The sequence below is a fragment of the Humulus lupulus genome, chromosome 8, assembly GCF_963169125.1.
Source record: "Humulus lupulus chromosome 8, drHumLupu1.1, whole genome shotgun sequence".
Lineage (NCBI taxonomy): Eukaryota > Viridiplantae > Streptophyta > Magnoliopsida > Rosales > Cannabaceae > Humulus > Humulus lupulus.
Window position 1 is genome coordinate 127,298,415 of NC_084800.1, and position 20,191 is coordinate 127,318,605.

The 20,191-nt window shown below is 41.6% G+C and overlaps 1 non-coding gene across 1 annotated transcript; it reads right to left on the bottom strand.

The window, feature by feature from the left end:
• Positions 1–17,030: 17,030 nt before the first annotated feature.
• Positions 17,031–17,137, bottom strand: LOC133798962 (small nucleolar RNA R71). The gene has a single exon (XR_009876176.1). It is a non-coding gene; the product is annotated as a small nucleolar RNA R71 (small nucleolar RNA).
• Positions 17,138–20,191: the final 3,054 nt, after the last annotated feature.

Sequence of the window (20,191 nt, forward strand, 5' to 3'; positions counted from 1 at the left end):
TCATGGACTAGGCAGAGTTAACTGCTGAACCACGTAAAAAATCCTGTTTGTCTTATTGTATTTTTTCTGGCCATAACTATTTATTGTTTTCGTGCTCTTTATTCACTGTTGACGAAAAACGGCGTCAAAAGTTTGGTGCTTTCATTGAGAGCCTTAAGCATTCAGTCCCTGAACAAGTTATGGCCGCTAACGATCAAAACATTCCTGAAGAAAACTATCCGAGACGCCCTGGGAAATAGCCAATGGTGAACCCGGATGCTGAAGAGAGAAGCGGGTCCTCCGATTCTCGGGAACCACCCGCACCTCCAAGGGATGAGGATATGTATTACAATCCTAAGCGGTACATTCCCATTGTGGAGCTTGAAAACTGGCAGCTGAAACAGCAGTTGGCAGAAGGCAACAAGCGGAATGAGGAGTTGGCTAGGATAGTCGCAGAGGCGCAGGCGGCTCAGCCCCCGCCTCCGCGTGAAAACCAAGCCCCTCCTCCGAGAGACGTGCATGTTCCTCCCTGCAGGCCTCGTGGGCGTCCACAAAAAAATGCTGCCACAAGAAGGCCGGAACAACGTCCGGCACCAGCAGAGCCATCCGCTCCCTCAAGACCCGAGAGAAGTACCCGAGCTAGGGCCCCGGTTAATCCACCTGCGGAGGTACCAGCGGGAACTGAGAACAACCGAGCCCCTGCAGAGGCTTGGAATCAAGTCCCAGGGAACACACAGAATGCAACCAACCCATCTCGGGCAAACTCTGAACCATCCAGGCCACGAAATGGGTGGAAGCCACCGTCACCCATACGATTCCCTCCATCGCCTATAAGATATCCTTCACCTCCTCGTAGAAAGGCTCAACCAGTTCGAGATGGTGAGGAAAGACGTGCGGGGAGGAGACAAGGGAACAGGGAAGCTTTCCGGGAGCGGAGAGGCGCCCTATCTAAAAAAAGTCAAACGTCCCGGTCTCGCACTGCTGAAACGAGACGGCATGAAAGAGATCCATCTCGAAATAATCTTGCGACAAGTCTTACTAGTGACGACTCTGGAGAAACCAGATCAGTCAGTATGCATGATCGAGGTCGAAAGAATACTGGGAACCACAGGAATTGCTCCGACCTGCGGGAACACTTGAATTAGAATCGGGGTAATGTTAACTCGGCAAACCCGGACCTGAGGGATCGCTTAAATAGGCATAAAGACCCCATGCAGAGGCGCGAACCTGGAATTGTAATTGACGACAACCAATTTCAGGCAAGACCCCTCGCAGACCCGGTCCAAGAAAGAATTGATCAGTTAGAAAAGGACTTCAGGCTCTTGAAAAATGACCAAGGTCAGGGTCGATATGAAGATTCTGATGAGGAGCTTGAACCGTTTGCTCCCCATATTTCCAACACTCCGTTTCCCCAAGGATTTCGGATCCCTCACGTCCTAGCATTTGAGGGAAAGTCTGATCCGTACAGCCATTTGAGTACATTTAATACCATAATAAAAGCAAGTAACGTGGGTTACGAGCTCAGATGCATGTTATTTCCAGCATCGCTGACAGGACCAGCCAAAAGCTGGTTCGAAAAATATAGAAGACACTCAATAACTTCTTGGGATCAGCTGTCTAAAGAATTCAAGAAGCAGTTCAGAGCCATGATGGGGGTTAGACCTGAGGTATCAACTCTGACTAACATTCCGCAGCAGCCAGGTGAGACATTGAAAAGTTACCTTACAAGGTTTAACTTGGAAGTTGCCCGAGCTCAAAATGTGGATGACAGCGGTCATCTAATGGCTGTCCAGGCTGGAGTAATTCCAAGAAGTGTTCTCTGGGACGACATGCAGAGAAAACCAGTGAGGTCCCTAACCGAGTTTAACAAACGAGCACAGAGGTTTATCAATGTAGAGGAAGCGAGGTCGACACTTAATGTGACCTCCTAGCCCGTAACTACAACGATAAATGTGAACTCTGCCTCAACCTCGGCGGACCCACAAGCCTCGAAGCCAGCTGCGGAAAACCCTTCCAAGAGAAAAAAGAACAAAGGGAGTAACCCCGAGGCCAAGGGAGGAAAGAAAAAGAAGGGGGAGAGATATTTCTCCGTGTACAGAGTGTACACCGAGCTCAACAAGTCTCGGGAGAACATATACCTGGCTAATGAAAACTAGGTCCCCTTCAGGCGTCCAGACCCAATGAGAAATCAGAAGTCCAAGAGGGACTCCAGCAAATATTGCCGATTTCACCGAGACACTGGGCATACGACTGATGAATGTTGACAGCTGAAAGATGAGATCGAAGGATTGATCTCGAGAGGTTATTTCAGACAATATGTCAAAAACCAGAATACTAATCAAGCGTCTACGAGCCAGAGGGCAGCCGCACCACAGCCTGCACAAAACAACAATTCCCGAGCTAGGGAAGAAGATAGGCCCCCTCCAATTGATGGAGAATACGTAATAACCATCTCGGGAGGGCCTCATCCCGCGGGCATGGGCAGAAATGCCCAAAAAAGATATGTGAACCAGCTAAAAACTGGGGACGGGTCTCCTTATGAACCCGAACCTAAAGCTCCAAAAAATCAAAAGATTGAATCTCAGCCAATAACCTTCACTGAGGACGATGCGTCCCATGTTCAGTTTCCTCACCATGACCCACTGGTCATCACTCTCCAACTCGCAAATAAGAGAGTTCACCGAGTTCTCATAGACAATGGGAGGTCGGTTAACATTCTTTATAAAGCCACCTTGGAGAAAATGGGACTCACTCTTCGTGACCTAAAAGCATGTGCAACAACACTGTACGGCTTTTCAGGAGAAGGGACAGTTTGCATGAGATCCATCGAACTCCCCGTATCCTTGGGAGAATACCCCGTCTCAACAACCAAGATGATGGAGTTTGTAGTAGTAGAACTACCTTCGGCTTACAACGTGCTGCTCGGAAGACCCGCCCTGGTTGGGATGGAGGCAGTCTCGTCTGTAAGGCATCTAGCCGTTAAGTTCCCAACCCCTAGTGGCATCGAGACATTGAAGGGAGATCAGTTGGCTGGAAGGGAATGCTACAGGATTTCCTTAAGAGGAAAGAAAGAGACGAGCGCACAGGCACTCGTCATTGTTCAGAATAAAGATGGGACGGTCTTGGAGATTGATGAAGAAATCGATCCGAGGGTTGAGGAGAAAGTTGATCTTGAATCGTTAGAAGAGCTCAAAGAGATCCAGCTCGAAGAGTCCGATCCCTCGAAAAAGGTAAAGGTTGGGAAACACCTCTAGGAAGAAACCAAATAGCAACTAATTTTCTTTTTGAAGAGAAACCAGGATGTCTTCGCATGGTCACATTCGGGCATGGTAGGAATAAGTCCAAACATAGCAAGCCACGCGCTAAATATTGATAAAATCTTCCCTCCGAAGCAACAAAAGCGAAGACAGCTGGATGACGACAGGAAAAAGGCACTGAAGGAGGAGGTCGACAGGTTAAAAGCAAACCGGTTCATTAGGGATGCTTTTTACCCTGATTGGGTAGCCAATCCGGTGTTGGTCCCAAAACCTAATGGGACGTGGAGAACCTGTATTGACTATTCAGACCTCAACAAAGCTTGCCCGAAGGACTGTTTTCCCTTACCAAGAATTGACCAGCTCGTGGATGCCACGGTGGGGCATGGACTGATGTCGTTCATGGATGCCTATTCTGGATATAACCAGATTCCCATGCATGCCCCCGACCAGGAACATACGAGCTTCATAACGGACAAGGGGATATACTGTTATAATGTCATGCCATTCGGGCTCAAAAATGCTGGGGCCACATACCAGCGGCTTGTGAATATGATGTTTTCGGAGAAAATAGGGAACAACATGGAAGTTTATGTTGATGACATGCTAGTCAAGTCTCAACTTAACGATAACCATGTTGACGACCTCGAAGAGTGCTTTGGCATGCTCCGGAAGTATAACATGAAGCTAAACCCTCAGAAGTGCTCCTTCGGGGTATCATCAGGAAAATTCCTGGGCTTTATTGTAAACGCTCGTGGAATAGAAGCCAACCCAGACAAGATCCAGGCCTTGATCGACATGCCCTCACCTCGAAGACACAAAGATGTCCAAAGTTTGACCAGCAGGATGGCGATGCTAAGTAGGTTTATTTCAAAATCTACAGACCGTTGTCTTCCGTTTTTCAACCTTTTGAGGGGAGGCAAGAAATTTGAATGGACGTAAGAGTGCGAGCTGGCCTTCCAGGAGCTTAAAAAGCATCTCGCAGAACCCCACATCTTATCAAAACCTATTACGGGAGAAGTACTGTACTTATATCTTTCCACTACCAAACACGCAATAAGTGCAGTGCTCGTGCGAGAAGAAGAAAAAATACAGAGGCTCGTATATTACATCAGCAAAAGATTACTGGGGGTAGAGTCGAGATACCCTTTGATGGAGAAGCTAGCTCTCAGCTTAATTCATTCATCTCGTAAACTTTGACCCTACTTTCAGGCGCACCCCATCCATGTATTGACTGATCAACCACTTAGGCAGGTATTGTCTAAACCGGAGGCTTCAGGTCGACTTCTTAAATGGGCAGTCGAACTCGGACAATTCGAGATCACCTACCATCTGAGGACGACCATTAGAGCAATGGCATTGGCAGACTTTATAGTGGAATGTACTAGCATGATCAACGATGAAGTTATAACCCCGGCCCACGAGCTGTGGAAACTTTACGTCGATGGGTCATCTAATGAAAATGGATCGGGGGCAGGGGTCATTTTGATCACTCCCGCAGGGAGCAGATTTCATTCTACCTTAAGATTCAACTTCAACGCATCGAATAACGAGGCCGAATACGAGGCTTTACTGGCGGGACTTCGCATAGCCAAAGAGCTCAAAGCTAAAGCAATACATTGCTACAGCGACTCCCAGCTTGTGGTTAACCAAATCTTGGGAGAATACCAAGCTCGTGGCACAAAAATGGCAACTTACTTAGAGAAGGAAAAATCCGCATTGGAACATTTCGAGTTTTATGCGATCGAACAGGTTCCCCGAGAGAAAAACTCAAATGCAGATGCCTTAGCCCGACTCGCTACTTCCGTCGAGAATGATGAGCTAAATGTTGTGCCAATAGAACACCTCTCGGCACCTAGCATTAACGAGTCGGAGGAGGAAGACGTGTGTATGATTGAGTCCGAACCTACCTGGATGACCCCGATAGTCGAATATCTCGAGACCGGAGTCCTTCCAAAAGATCGGAACCAGGCTCGAAAGTTAATGTATCAACTTCCCCGTTACACCATTTTGGATGGAAAGCTGTATAGAATGGGATATTCCATGCCATTACTTCGGTGCGTGACTCCACCCGAAGCCAAGAAGATCATTGAAGAAATTCATGAAGGGTTCTGTGGAGACCATACTGGGGGGCATAGCCTGTCCAAGAAAATCATACGCCAAGGTTATTTCTGGCCTACCATTAAATCGGATTCTTTTGAGTACGTAAAGAAATGCGATAAATGCCAGAGGTTCACCACGATTCCTCGAGCTCCACCATCCGAGCTGACCATGATGACTTCCCCATGGCCATTTGCGGTATGGGGAATCGACCTCATAGGCTCTCTTCCGACTGGCAAGGGCGATGTGAAGTATGCTATAGTTGCTGTAGATTACTTCACAAAGTGGACAGAGGCTGAACCGTTAGCAACAATAACTTCCAAAAAGGTCCTTGACTTCATGGTAAAAAACATCGTATGCCAGTATGGGATGCCGAGGAAAATTGTATCCGACAACGGAATCCAGTTCGATAGCGACTTATTCACCAACTTTTGCGAGAAGAATGGAATAATAAAGAGTTTTTCGTCGGTAGCTCATCCTCAGGCGAATGGCCAGGTCGAAGCTGTAAACAAAACTCTCAAGAGTTCACCAAAGAAAAAGTTGGAGGAAGCAAAGGGACGATGGCCTGAAGAATTGCCCCAAGTCCTATGGGGATATAGGACTACAGCTCGAACATCAACGGGACATACCCCGTTCTATCTAGCATACGGTTGTGAAGCTATGTTGCCTATCGAGGTAGAAATCCCTACAATTCGAACTCACATTTATGACCAAAGCTCGAATCACACTCAGCTCGAAGAAACCTTAGACTTGATTGAAGAAAGAAGAAACGAAGCTCAGCTGAGGAACGCTGCCTACCAGCAACGAGCTACCAGGAACTTCAACAAGAGGGTTTGAGATCGAAAGTTCGGTGTGGGAGATATGGTGCTAAGGCGTGTATTTTTGGCAACGCGAGATCCAGCAGCTGGCGTGCTCGGGCCAAATTGGGAAGGACCCTACCAGATAGAGTCAGTCATCCGACCCAGTGTCTACAAGCTAGCGAGATTGGATGGGAGCCTGGTACCGCGAGCATGGAATGGCGAACACCTAAGACCTTACTATCAATAGTGTAGGAAGGATGTTGCCTGTAACCATGCTTGTTTATCTGTATTGTTTTGCCTACTTTTGGATTTTATTAAATAAAGAGTTATTTCATCTAATATGGTTTATTTTTGCAATCTCTCTTAATCTAATAACCTATGATCACATTCATAGGATATTAAGGGGGCATCATTGGTATATATATAAATACCACCAGCTTGAAAAATAAAGTAACATATACGAAATACGTACAAGTGTTTGGATATAAACAAATGCGCGAGCTAAGGAAGTTTGGGTAAAACCAAATTATAAAAAACATATAAGTGTATGGATTACAAACCAATCACAACCTTAAAAGGTTTGGAGCAAACCAGCTAGAACTAATCGACGATAAGTTAGAGCCTAAACCTACTTCGAGATAAGTCGAGATCGAGGCTGGAGTATCTTATAAAAAAATAACCTCGGAGAAATAACCGAGGACGAGAAAAAGTAACTAAACAATAAGATATAACTAAACCGATTGCATTACACACCATACAAGTACTTTCAGGTTCATGGTTAAAGTAATATCCGACCTTGATGAATAATGAGATCGGAAGCGGATAATTCGAGCAAACGGTGCATGAATGCATTGAGCCTCGAGCCTAAATCTAAACTATGTTTGTACGAATAAATAAACATACGTGCTTCTTTAATATAAAATGTGCAAAATATTTCAAACCAAGAAATGAAAAGCATGAGTATTAAGAGAAAAGAAAAAGAAATTGTATCAGCCCTACGGGCATAAAATAAAACAATTATAAAAATAAAGGGACGCAGCCCCAAGATGAGATTCAAGAAGGAGCAGTCTCCTTAGGCTTCTCAGCACCAACAGCACTAGGCTCCTCAGGACGAATAGCATGACTATCCTTCTGAGCATCCTCGGTAGCGGCCTCCCGAGCAGCCTCCTCCGCCTCAAACCGAGCATTCCACTTATCTAGGAGCTTTGCCTCAAAAGGACCTAGGAAGCTGGTATCAAGGTCATCGTTATTGGCCCATATTCTGTACATTTCCAAATCGATCGCCTGGTCCTTCTTCTCTTTGTATTCAGCAAGGAGGCGAGCCTTTTCACCTTCAATTATATCAAAAGTGGCGGCCTGGTCTTCTTCGAGCTTTTTATTAGCCTCTTGGAGCCGAGTGTTCTCCTTCTCAAGCTCCGCGAGCCTGGCCTTCTCCTTATCAAGCTCCCCGAGCCTAGCATTCAGCTTCTCAAGCTCAGATGCCTTGGCCTTAAGCTCCTTGGCTCCTGCCTCAATCTTTGCATTTGTTGCCTTTAGGTCATCACTCACTTTGAGTTGAAGATCCTTCGCCTCCTGAGCATAGGACTTGCTCGAATGGATCTCGTTGTTCAACTTATAGTTGAGCTGGGCAGAAACAGCAAGAGTATGACACACAAAGAAAAAAATCATCATTAACACTCGAACCGTCTATAAATATAGCTAAAAAAACAAAAAAAGAAAAGTTACCGCGGCGGCAAGCTCGATACACTTCTCGTAGAGGGCGGTGCAGTCTCGGGCGTTGTTCAAAAATTGCCATTGGGGAGCGTCAAAACTGCTAAAGCTCTGGCCCACTCGGGACAAGACGTCCAAGCCCAGCATAGCCCCATGAGATCCAGCAGCATTGTCAATTACATACTCCTCAACGTGTGTAGAAACCGACAGCTTGTGAGTTAGAGAAGCAGAAGGCTTTTTGGGAGATGGACCGAGTGTCGGGTGAACCAATACAGGAGGTTGAGGCTCGGCCATAATGGAGGCACCGACCTGTGAAGTCGGCACCGCAGTGGAGCTCGTGGCAGGCGGAGCCGGGGGAGGAGGTGTCTTTTCGGTCCTCTTAAGGACCTTGGCAGGCCGGTCAACCTTTCGCGACCCCCTGGGGCGCTTGCTCCTCTTGGCACCGCCACTCTCGAGGATATTGTCGAGGACAGAATCCATAGCACCTGCACAGTTCCAATTGAGGTTAAGCATAGTGCTAACAAACTTGGAAGATATAAAAAAAAACCAAGTAGAGAAATACCTAACTGGAACTCTCCCCCGACCTTGGGCTCGGAGACCATGAAATTCTCGCATCTTCAGAAGAGGCAGGGGGAGTACCTTCCCTATATGTGGATGTCAACCTCGAAAGGTCCCTATAATCATTGATTCCGTATTGGACGGCTATTCCGTTCCATACCTCGTTCAGGCTATACATAGTATCATATTGCCCGAGCCAGCTATCGAACCTATGAACCCGTTCATCTACCCAAGTCCACACATAGAAGTGGTTCCTATCATCCTTGCACAACACTAACCTATCGGGTTTGTGTTTTAGTAAGGTGGGGGTCCACATTTTCAAGCTTAGGATGACTGTACCTTGATCATCCGAGCCCGAGCTCGAAGCTTCATCGTTGGCCTCATTCCCTGATTGTGGGCTCCTCCGGCGAACTGGAGGTGGGGGCCTCACCTCTCTTCTCGGGGGAAGGGCGCCTGTTGGCAAGGGCACGAGATCCCAGCGGTCGTATTTTTTGTTAGACCAGTCTGAGGTGGACTGGCCATCTTCCAAGAGCCCGCAAGCTCAAAGTTTACCTTCATGCAAAAGGTATGAGAGTGCTCTCCTGCCATAAGGTAGATAAAGGAAGTTGGAATACTTATGGATCCGTCTGAAGGAATAGCATCGTGACGGAGACAGGCCATCCGTCCAGAAGAAGGCCTTCTTAAAATCAGGAAGATGGTTGGGAAGATCCTTAAACATATTTTTCTCCTTTGGGTAGCTCGAGAGGTAATAGAAGCCATCTCCTCCCCGAGCTCGGGAGGGATTGTTTTTCAAACAAAAGAGATACAAGATCTCTTCTCGCGCGGGTCCTTCCCACTTCAGCTCGTTGTAAATCGACTTCAGGGCAGACAGAACCCTATATGAATTGGTGTTGAGCTGGAATGGAGCCAACCCAACGAAGTCTGTGAAGTCCTTGAAGAAAGACTTCAAAGGCAGTAACGCTCCTGCCTTCATATGCTCCTGGCTCTAAGCCGCATACCTCAGCTTGTTATCAGGATTTCCATCTCCTGGGGCGCGACAGCTTCCCTCTTGGGAGGAAGGAGCTCGGCACCTTAAGGAGCCTGACAGTCTGAGACCGTGGGAGGCTAGGATATCATTTATCTGTCCCAGCGAGGTAACCGAGCTCCAGTAGTGCTCGTCCTTGAAAAATTCTCTCCTTGGCTGCGAGGTAGAGGGCTCCCCCATCAGTGAGAATTGGAGCTCTCCCAGGTTGTATGCGATGGTCACTATTAGCCTAGGGTCGAGGGGGATCGGTTTAGGCCCTGAACCAGATTCCGAATAAAGTGCCTCCCGAAGGACTCTTCTCTTTTTCTCTATGACCTCGACGATTTGGCGGCGATAATGAGTTCGGGTTTCTTCTTGTTCGCGCGTGAGGTCGTATTCACGAATCAAACGCTGATTCTGAGAAAACAGCGATTCTGGGCTCGAAGTTTTTGGCGAGTACGGAATGGCAAGCAGCGACCCCCACCGTTTTTCCAGATTCTGTGACATCTAGCGAGAAAGAAAAAATGTTGAGGGCCATGCATGCAAGGATTCAAGAATTATGAGCTTGGCAAAACAAGCTCGGAAAGTGCTTGGGAACGAAACGAGCTCGATCCTGGAAACCCGATTAAGGGTCAGAACGTGTATTCTACAAGAAAAAGGAGGGGAGTGGATCTAATTTTTTAGAATCCCGAAATATCAGGGAAAAAGGTGATGGTTATTCAGAAATGGTAGTCTTGGATATCGTGCATTCTTTAAAACCAAGATTTTGTACCCGATATCTTGGTGTGCAAGATATGTCTTTTAAATTTTGAAAACCCAGAAAAAAGAGACCTTGTTTGAGTTTTTTCTACATCAAAACTAGATTTGGAACCAGTGACTTAAACCTAGCGTCGAAACTTAAACTTAAATTCCTATCGGTCAAAGCTTCCTAGCGTGTCAAACTAAAAAAATAAACCAGTACATTCCCAAAAATAAAAGAGCAACACAGATAGAAACCGGCATGAAGAAAAACGTAAAGATCTTCAGATACTTACACAGTGATGGTGATTGCAGAGAAATCGTTGATTGAAGGAGAGGCTGCAGATATAACCTTGCGGTCTCGAACAAGCTGGCGATCCTTTGTTTCTTTGGCTGGGAGAACATGCAAAAGCAAAAAGCTCTCTGGGATGGCTTCTGGTTTTGTCCCTTTTCTTTTTTCTCTGGTAAACATGGAAATAAGGGGAAGAAGATGACTGAAGCCTTATATATAGGCTACCAGAAATGATAATAGAAGGAATGATCTAGACCATTGGCCAGAATCCTTATAAAATCTGACGGCCAGGGACAAATGACAAGATGGTACCGAAAAGGTGGCAGGCGAACGATCGTGGGCAGATTTCCAAGGTACTCGAGTACCTTGGATGAGCAATACCCAACTGACACGTGTCCATACTCAAACATGTGTGACGGTGCAGTTCCCGAAGAAAGTAGTTCAAAAAATTTCTTCTCATAGGATTCGAACAAATACTTTTGAGGGGGAAAAATGTTACACCCAGATTTCGAGCCTTGAGAATTGTGATCTCGAAAGTTGGATTCGCCAGGTATGGGCTCGCAATATCTAGAATTACGTGTCTACAACCTAGGCACTGAACCTATAAAGCAGGTGGCAACCTCGAAGATGGTAGCCTCGAAATCCTCACAAGCTCGAAAGACAGACATCGAAGTACGTCTAGTCTCGTTTGACCTCGGATCGGGGGTTCCGAGCCTAACATAAGTATGAGCTCGAAGCCACATGATCTCGGGAAAATACTACAACTCGAAAGTCATTAAGAGACCTGGGTTGGCACGGCACTGACGATGTAGATTGATAACTTTGAATATCTTAATGAGTCATTTTGGAAAGATGCAGTCTACATTTATTGTTGTAACTTCCCTATAATAAAGGGATATTTATCAATTAGTTATACGCCCCCTAGTCTTGAGGGGACGTTTCCTTGTATATAGGAGTTACATGCTTTTAAAGCCATTAAATTTATTAATGTAACGGATAACCTCCCAGAAACGTGTGGGATTGTATCCTGAGACTTCCTCTATAAATAGAGAAGTCATGTCCCTTTGTAAAGGAGGGAAATTGGGTGATCTTGAGAGAAACTCTGGAGAATTCATTCTTGAAGAATTTCCAAAAATCATCTTAAGTTCTAATAACAAAGACTCGTGGACTAGGCAGAGTTAACTGCTGAACCACGCAAAAAATCATGTTTGTCTTATTGTATTTTTTCTGGCCATAACTATTTATTGTTTTCGTGCTCTTTATTCACTGTTGACGAAAAACGGCGTCAACATTCCTATTTATCATTTTTTCTACTTTTTTTCAATTTAAGATTAAGTAATTTTGTTTAAAATCCAAGCAATAATTTAAGATTAAATATTTTTTTTACTTAATCTTAAATAATTGATTAAAAGCAAACGATTTGATTTTTTTTTTTTTGAAAAAATTATTTTTTGTTACTTTTAAATTGAAAAACAATAAATTTGATTTTTTTTAAAAATGAAAAATATAAAATGATATTTTTTATGAAAAATTATTTTAAATAATAATAATGTGTACCAATCATGTGGTGCCACGTGTCATTTAAGTGTTAGTAAGTTGTAAGTTTGAGTATTTTAGCCGCAAATATCCCTATAAATAATTATTTTTGCCAGAGATAGGATATTATTATCAGTTAGTGATAATTAAGGAGACAAACAGTCATGAAATATTTTGACTATCATTTCCCTCATTTTAAGACAATTATTAATATTTTCTTAATTATTTCGCTTAAAGATGGCGAGCGATAGAAGTTGGATGAGTGCAACTTCATTTCCCTCATTTAGGACAAATTCATTTATCCACAAGACAATCCAGTAATCAACGATGCCATGGTAAGACAAATGCAAAAACATCTAACTGATTGGCGCCACACGATGAAGAAACACTGGGTAGAGGTTGGAGGAGAGGTGGACAATGAGAGAGCGAAGTCAAAACCTTTTGGGTCGATTACTTCTTCTGATTGGGCAATTCTATGTGATTTTTGGGCTTCTGATTCTCAGCAGGTATGCCGTAGATTTTACATTAATTTTTAATTATAAAATTACAATCTAGATTAATGAGTACTGTTTTCTGTTTGAAGCGTATATCGAAGAAAAATAAAGAAGCTCGAGCAAAAATGACCATACCAGGAGGACACGGTTCCAAATCCATCGTTGCCCATGTTTATGATCACGTAAATTATAATAACCTATATCCTTACATTTACGAAAATATTATAAATGTCACAATGTTTAAATAATTTGCTTTTTTAGATGGACCCATCTACTGGCAAGCTCCCGAGCATGATCGACACATTCGAGCACCTCCACAAGAAGAAGGATAAGTGGATTAGTGATGTAGCGGCGACAAAACATGTAAGTTGCATAACCTTAACTAATTTATGATCATTTAACTTTAAAAAAGTTTAGTAAATAATTAATAAATATTAATTATTAATTGGTTGTTGTCAATTAGTAATTATTTATTAATTTTTTAACAATTAAATCTTTATAATCTATGTGCCAATATTTTTATGATTAATGACTGTGGACTAAGATAAAAAAAGAATGTAACTAATGTTGTCCCCGTATCAGGGAGCTTGTGGACTAAAGTAAATTTGGTCATGAAAATCCATATCTAAATCAAAAACATGCAAATATAGTTTATGTATATGTTTGGAGACGTAAATTCCCCATTAATGGAATTAACTGCACTTATCATATATATCAACAACATCTTCATGATTTTGATTTAGATGTGGATTTTCATGACCAAATTTACTTTAGCCCACTTGCTCCCTGATCAAACAAAATTAATTACATTCTTTTTCAATCACTGGTCTGCAGTCATTAATGATAGGATGTTGGCAGATAGATAATAAAGTTATATTTTATATGTTGTTATATTAAGAATTTATAAGTTAGGTTTTCAAATAATGTTATATTGGAATTCGAGATACGTGCTTTTTATTGTGCAGACTGAGATGACTGAGCGTCGAGCATCGCAGAGTACAACCCCTGTATCATCTGCTGTTTCTTGTGTCGGCGATAATGTCAACGGTCAGTTCCCGCTTGATATGGATATTGTCACGGATGTCCTTGGACCTCGCTCGCGTTATAAGAAAGGGTTTGGGGGGTTGCCTAGGTTGAAGGCAATTGGCGCAAAGAGGGCAGCATCTTCATCAACTTCTCAAATGTCTGGGCAATTGCCACTTGAAGTGGACACCATTTTGCAGCGAAGTGAGGACATTATGCTAGAAAATATGAACCTAAAAAGCATAATACTAAACTTGAGAGTCGTCAACGATGTCAAGATCTCCTGCTCAGTGCTTTGTTGAAGCAGGTTGGTGAAATGGCTCCTGGTTTTACTGTTGACTTACCAGAACAGGATTCGGACGAGGACGATGATGCTGACGGGGGCGGGGATGATGAGGCGGGTAGTACTCATTTATAGAATTTTTTTATTTATTTAAAGTTTAATTTATTAGACATTTATTATACTAAACTACTTTTATATTTTCATGATTGGTGGAGACAATAAATATTAATAGTTGTAATTTTTTTATTTATTTATAAAATTTTAATTTTAATTTTATTTCTAATTAAACAATATTACTAAAAAATTTAATAATTATTAATATATTAAAATCAAAATTTATTAATTAATATTAATATATTGAAAATAAAATTAGTAATATAATCAAAAAAATTATTTAAAAAATACTTTTACCGGCGCAAAATTACGTCGGCAAAAGTCTCAACCCTCATTGCATATATACACCTTTCCCGGCGCAAAAATGGGCCACTAAAAGAGTCATCTTTTGCCGACGCATTTTTGCGCCGCTAAAAGTGTTTTCCACAACAACGTGACAAAAAATTTTGTCGGCGCATCCTTATTTTTCCTGGCGCATTTTTTCGTCGCCAAAAGATACTATTGCCGGCGCATTACATTTTGCGTTGGCAAAAGTGAAATTAGCGACGGGGGTACGTCGCGGACCTATAATTATTTAAAAGTCCAAAATCTAATGTGATCACCAAAATGGGGAAACCCACCTCAAAATGTAACTTCGATTCCATTTGCAATCCTTACCACAATTTTTTTTTATGTAACCTGCAACCTACATTACAAAAAAAAACAAAATCTAAATTGTGTCTAAACAAGAAAGTTTGGTGACAGAAGAATATAACAATAACAATAACAATATCAACGTTGAAAGGTATACGTGGTTAAAAAGTTTATAATAATTAAAATTATAACATATTACCTGTCATACCCTAAATATTAAGACAATAAATTTTAAGTAATATATCAATAAAGAATTTCTGGCTTACAAAAATCTTATAAGTTAAAAATATCAAGAGACTTTAAAACAAAAGTCTAATTTAAATGTAACGAATCTCTAAAAAAAATGTAATGAAATGTGATAACTCTTGAATAGAGAGTTATTTCATGTGTTTTTGAACTTATAATTGTGAAAAAATCATGGGTGATGTTAGTTTATTTTTAACTTTAGTAGCTAACTTTGGTGTTTTTATTATCTTAATTAAGTTTAATTATTTTTGTAGATTTTAATAGCTATTGGGTTAAAGGTAATAATTTCATGGATAAATATTCGCACAAGGAATGAACTAACATGTGAAACTATTTTGATTGAATTTTGTTGTTGATGTCTGAATTATCAAGTTTGCTGCAGCAAAACAGATTTTGCTTAAGCATTTTGATCAGACAGCTTTTGAGCACATGGAACATGTTGTAGTCAATGGGTAAGCTGGAAATTTTGGCTGAGGTGGCAAGGGCAGAAAGAATCAGTCAACATATTGGAGAAAAGGACAAAAGAGAAAGGAGGAATTCATGTTTTTGGAGAAAAATGGGCAATGTGGTACTTTTGGTAAAAAGAGGAGAAAATCTAGAATACACAAAAGGAGGCATCAGCCGTAAAATGAAGGCAGCAACCATTTTGGGAAAGAAAAACCAGCAAGAAGAAACAAGGAGAACCGAAAATCAGCAAGAAGAAGGAGAAGGAAGAAGCTAGCTCAAGCATCACTTTGGATTTGTTCTTCTTTCTATTTCTAAACTCCATTTATACATTTTCTTAGTGATTGCTGAATCTGAATATTATGGGCTGTTGTGATTGTGGATTAATGTTTATGAACTCAACCATGAACTAATTTTTAGGTGGCTTGAATTGTTGATGAACCATGTGTTAGAGTCTATCAACTTCTTGCACTTTATTTTAGTAAAATCTCCCTTGTTCATTCAAGTGTGCTTATATTAATTTCTTGTTGTTGTTTGGCCAGCAATAGCAAGCTATTTAATTATATTTAATGCTGGAAAGATTAAATGTAATGGGAAGAACTTGGATGTCACAAGTTACAATCTAGGTTAGGTTATGTTAGTAAGTAACATAGGGATATGTTATTTGCCTTGTGTAACTTTTGAGAATTAAACTTTGAATTGCATTCTTAAATCTAATTTTGCATAGGAATATGTTTAATTAGGTAGAAGAATTAATGTCATAAAATTTGGGAAAGTGTTATGAGTGTTTAAATGAATTTTTGTTAACCTAGGAGTTTTGCTAGAATATTGCTGCCGCAATCTGTCCACAATTTGTTCAGGATGATTAATATAGGGGAATTCAATAATTCAAGTCCATTTTGTAATCCATATATTTCTCTCAATTTTCTTGATCGGTTCAGTTTTTAATTTCAGTAGTTCCATCTTTTTAATATTTTGTTTAGCCTAAAAACAACTCATTTGATTTTTAGTACTTATAAGTTGTTTTAGTAATTGTTTTGCTTATTTTTCTATTTTGCAATCCATGTGGAGCGATTTACTTATCATTGTATTACTTGTGTGACTACGTCCACTTGCGTATTTAAAATCAAACATTAAATTTAGCACAACAAGTTTTTGGCGCCATTGCCGGGGATTGGAATTAGAAATTTTTAGTAATATCAATTAGTTTCAATTTTTTTTTTTTTTTGTTGAGCTGACTTTGTTTGCTTGCTCTTGTGTTTTCTCAGGTAATTTACTATATGAACAAGCAAGAAGACATTGAACTAGCTTCTATTGACCCTGAAATTGAAAGAACAATTAGAAGAAGACTAAGGGAACAACAGGCTCAAAATCGCCTTAATATGGCTGAAGAGGTTGAAGGAGTTGAGGGTGCTAATAATGTCACTAACACAATTGTTATGGCTGATGATAGAGAGAGAGCCATAAGGGAGTATGCTGCCCCCATGTTTAATGAGCTCAATCCGGGCATTGTTAGGCCTAAAATTCAAGCACCCCAATTCGAGTTAAAGCCCATGATGTTCCAAATGTTGCAAACAGTGGGTCAATTTAGTGGGCTGCCTACTGAGGATCCTCATCTTCATCTTTGTTCATTTTTGGAGGTGGGCGATTCTTTCAAGCTACAAGGAGTGAGTGGCGAGGCCCTAAGGTTGAAATTATTCCCTTTCTCTTTGAGGGATCGAGCTAGAGCTTGGCTCAACACCCTTCCTCCTGACTCGGTGACTACATTGAATGAGTTGCCTGAAAAATTCTTGATGAAGTACTTCCCTCCAACCAAAAATGCCAAGCTTCGTAATGAAATTATGTCATTTCAGCAACTAGAAGATGAATCATTTTGTGAAGCTTGGGAAAGATTCAAGGAGTTATTGAGGAAATTCCCACACCATGGGATTCCGCATTGTATCCAAATGGAAACATTCTATAATGGGCTCAATTCTTCCACTCGTATGGTGTTAGATGCTTCAACTAATGGGGCTATTCTCTCTAAGTCTTACAATGAAGCCTATGAGATTTTGGAGAGGATAGCTAGCAACAATTATCAATGGTCCAATGTTAGAGCCTCAACAAGCTGAAAAATGGCTGGTATACTTGAAGTGGATGCATTGACAGCTTTGACCGCTCAAGTTTCTTCAATGACTAACCTTCTCAAGAACATGAGTTTGGGGGGAATGGTACAACCAGCTGCTATGGGACAAGTTGCTAAGGTATCTTGTGTTTATTGTGGAGATGGGCACACTTTTGAGAGTTGTCCTTCGAATCCCGCTTCGGTTTGTTATGTGGGGAATCAAAATGACAACCGTAATAACCCATATTCGGACTCTTACAAATCGGGGTGGAGGCAGCATCCAAACTTCTCGTGGGGGGGTGAAGGAGCTAGTTCAAGTGGAGCACCAATGCAAAACAAGCCTACATAACCACCGGGGTTTTCTCAACAACAACCAAGAGCTCAACCACCTCCTCCTCAAGTGTCTTAATCAAGCTCTTTGGAGAGTTTAATGAAAGAATATATGGCCAAGAATGATGTTGTGATTCAGAGCCAAGCGGCATCCTTGAGGAACCTAGAGATTGAATTGGGGCAGCTAGCTAATGAGCTAAGGAATAGACCACAAGGCACTTTGCCTAGTGATACCTGTTGACCGCGTTTTTGGCCAACAACGTGTAGACATCAAAACGACAAAAACCTTCAAGAGAAATAAACGACACAGACGATTTTTATAGTGGTTCAACCCCAATGTATTGGTAATAGCCTAATCCACTTAGAGTTGTGATTATAGATCTACACTCAAGATCAGATGAACCTGAGTCAACTGAGTTTCTTCAGTGCAGATTACCATAATACAAGAATTCTCTCAAGATACAAGTACTCTCTCTCTCTAGAAAATTAGAATTCGAATCAAAAAGGCCTCCTTATGATGCCATGAGCCTTGTATTTATAGGCTCAGGATCGTACAGATGATGTCCCTCATAATCGGGATATTTTGTTATTCTCACTATATTTAATTTACAATAATATTCAAAATATAACGATACACTATATTTATGGGGTAATTTGAGAGATTCCCGCGCAAGCCAAGACCGATTCTTGTTGAAGCCGTTTCCGAGATCTCTTGCGTAGCCCTGCTCTGTCTAATCGATCCATATCACATTCAGGCTGGTCGGCCAAACCTTCACTAGGCGGACACGCACCTGGCTGGGCAGACATGCACCTGACTGAGCAGACATGCACTTGGCTGGTCGGACATGGTCATGACTGGTCGGACAAGGTCATGCCTGGGCAGACAAACATGTGACTGGTCGGACAAGGTCATGCTTGGGCAGACAAACATGTGACTGGCCAGTCAAAATTCTTCACTGGTTTACTGGGTCACTCCTAAGCCAGATCACCCAACCATTCCTTGCCATTTGTCATTTCTATTGCCACGTCATCGAACTCCAATTTTTGGGGATAACAATACCGAAAACCCAAGGAAAGATGGTAAGGAGAATTGCAAGGCGGTTACCTTGAGGAGTGGTAAAAATCTGGAATTGAATGAGGATAAGTGTACTAGAAACAGGTAGCCCACTTCAATCCAAAGTAGTGTGGAAAAGGAAGAAAAAGTTGTGAGTTTGAAAATGTCAAATGTGTATCCTGAAGCAATTGCTGCAGCAATTCCTCAGCAAAATGCAACAGAGAAGCCTATGAGCAAGCCACCTCCACCATTTCCTCAACGTTTTCAACAGCAACAAGATGGTCAATTCCAAAGATTTTTGGATGTTTTGAAACAACTTCACAACAATATACCGTTGGTGGAAGCTTTGGAGCAAATGCCCAACTATGTGAAGTTTTTGAAAGATATTTTAACTAAGAAGAGGAGGCTTGGAGACTTTGAAAGAGTGGCTTTGACTGAAGGTTGTAGTGCCATATTGAAAAATAAAATTCCTTCTAAATTGAAAGATCCGAGCAGCTTCACAATTCCAATTTCTATTGGGGGCGAGAAGTTGGTAAAACTCTTTATGATTTGGGAGCTAGTATTAATTTGATGCCCATTACCATTTTTAAGAAGTTGGGAATTGGAGAAGCAAGGCCAACTACACTCACCTTGCAATTGGCTGACCATTCTATGGTGCATCCGAAGGGAAAGATTGAAGATGTCCTAGTACAAGTTGACAAGTTCATTTTTCCGGTGGATTTCATTTTTCTTGACTATGAGGAAGATAAAGATGTACCGATCATTTTGGGGAGACCATTTCTTGCCACTGGGAGGACGTTGATAGATGTTGAAAAAGGAGAGCTCACCATTCGAGTTCAAGACGAACAAGTCACATTCAAGTTTTTTAATCCTCTACGCTCTCCTAATGAAGTTGAAGCTTGTTTGGCCATAAGTGCTTCTAACTTCAAGTTAATTGAAAAGATGCATGGAAAGTATAGCAATGGAGTCAAGAAAAAGGCCTCTTTTGAAGAAATTGAGAAAGGTGGGGAGCCATGGATAAGTAAGGAAGAAGAACCATCTCATTCTCCAAAGCTACCGAAGAAAAAGAAGAAGAAAAAGAAACATAGTAGAAAGCCTCAATCACAAATGTTGGAAGTTGGGAATAGAATGTTTTTCTCAAACTCTCTAGTGAAATCAAGGTGTGATGGTGGGTTCTTAGTGAGCAAGGTGTTTCCCAATGGTGTAGTGGAATTATATGATGAGCATTTAAGGTAACAAGGAAATGAGCAAAGTTTGGGGGAAGCGAGGTTGAGCAATACCAAACCTCGATTTCCTTGAAAGATCCTTAGAAAAAAAATTGATGTTTGGGTTGCTATGATTTTTGGAGGATTCATTTGTAAAGCAACTCAAAGAAAGAAAGAATAAAAATGCATTTAAAAAAATGAAAAAAAAATCAATAAAAAAAATGATGACAAAAAAATATATATATTAGTGTCTTTAGCTATTTTCATTTTCATTTTTGTTATGTTAATATC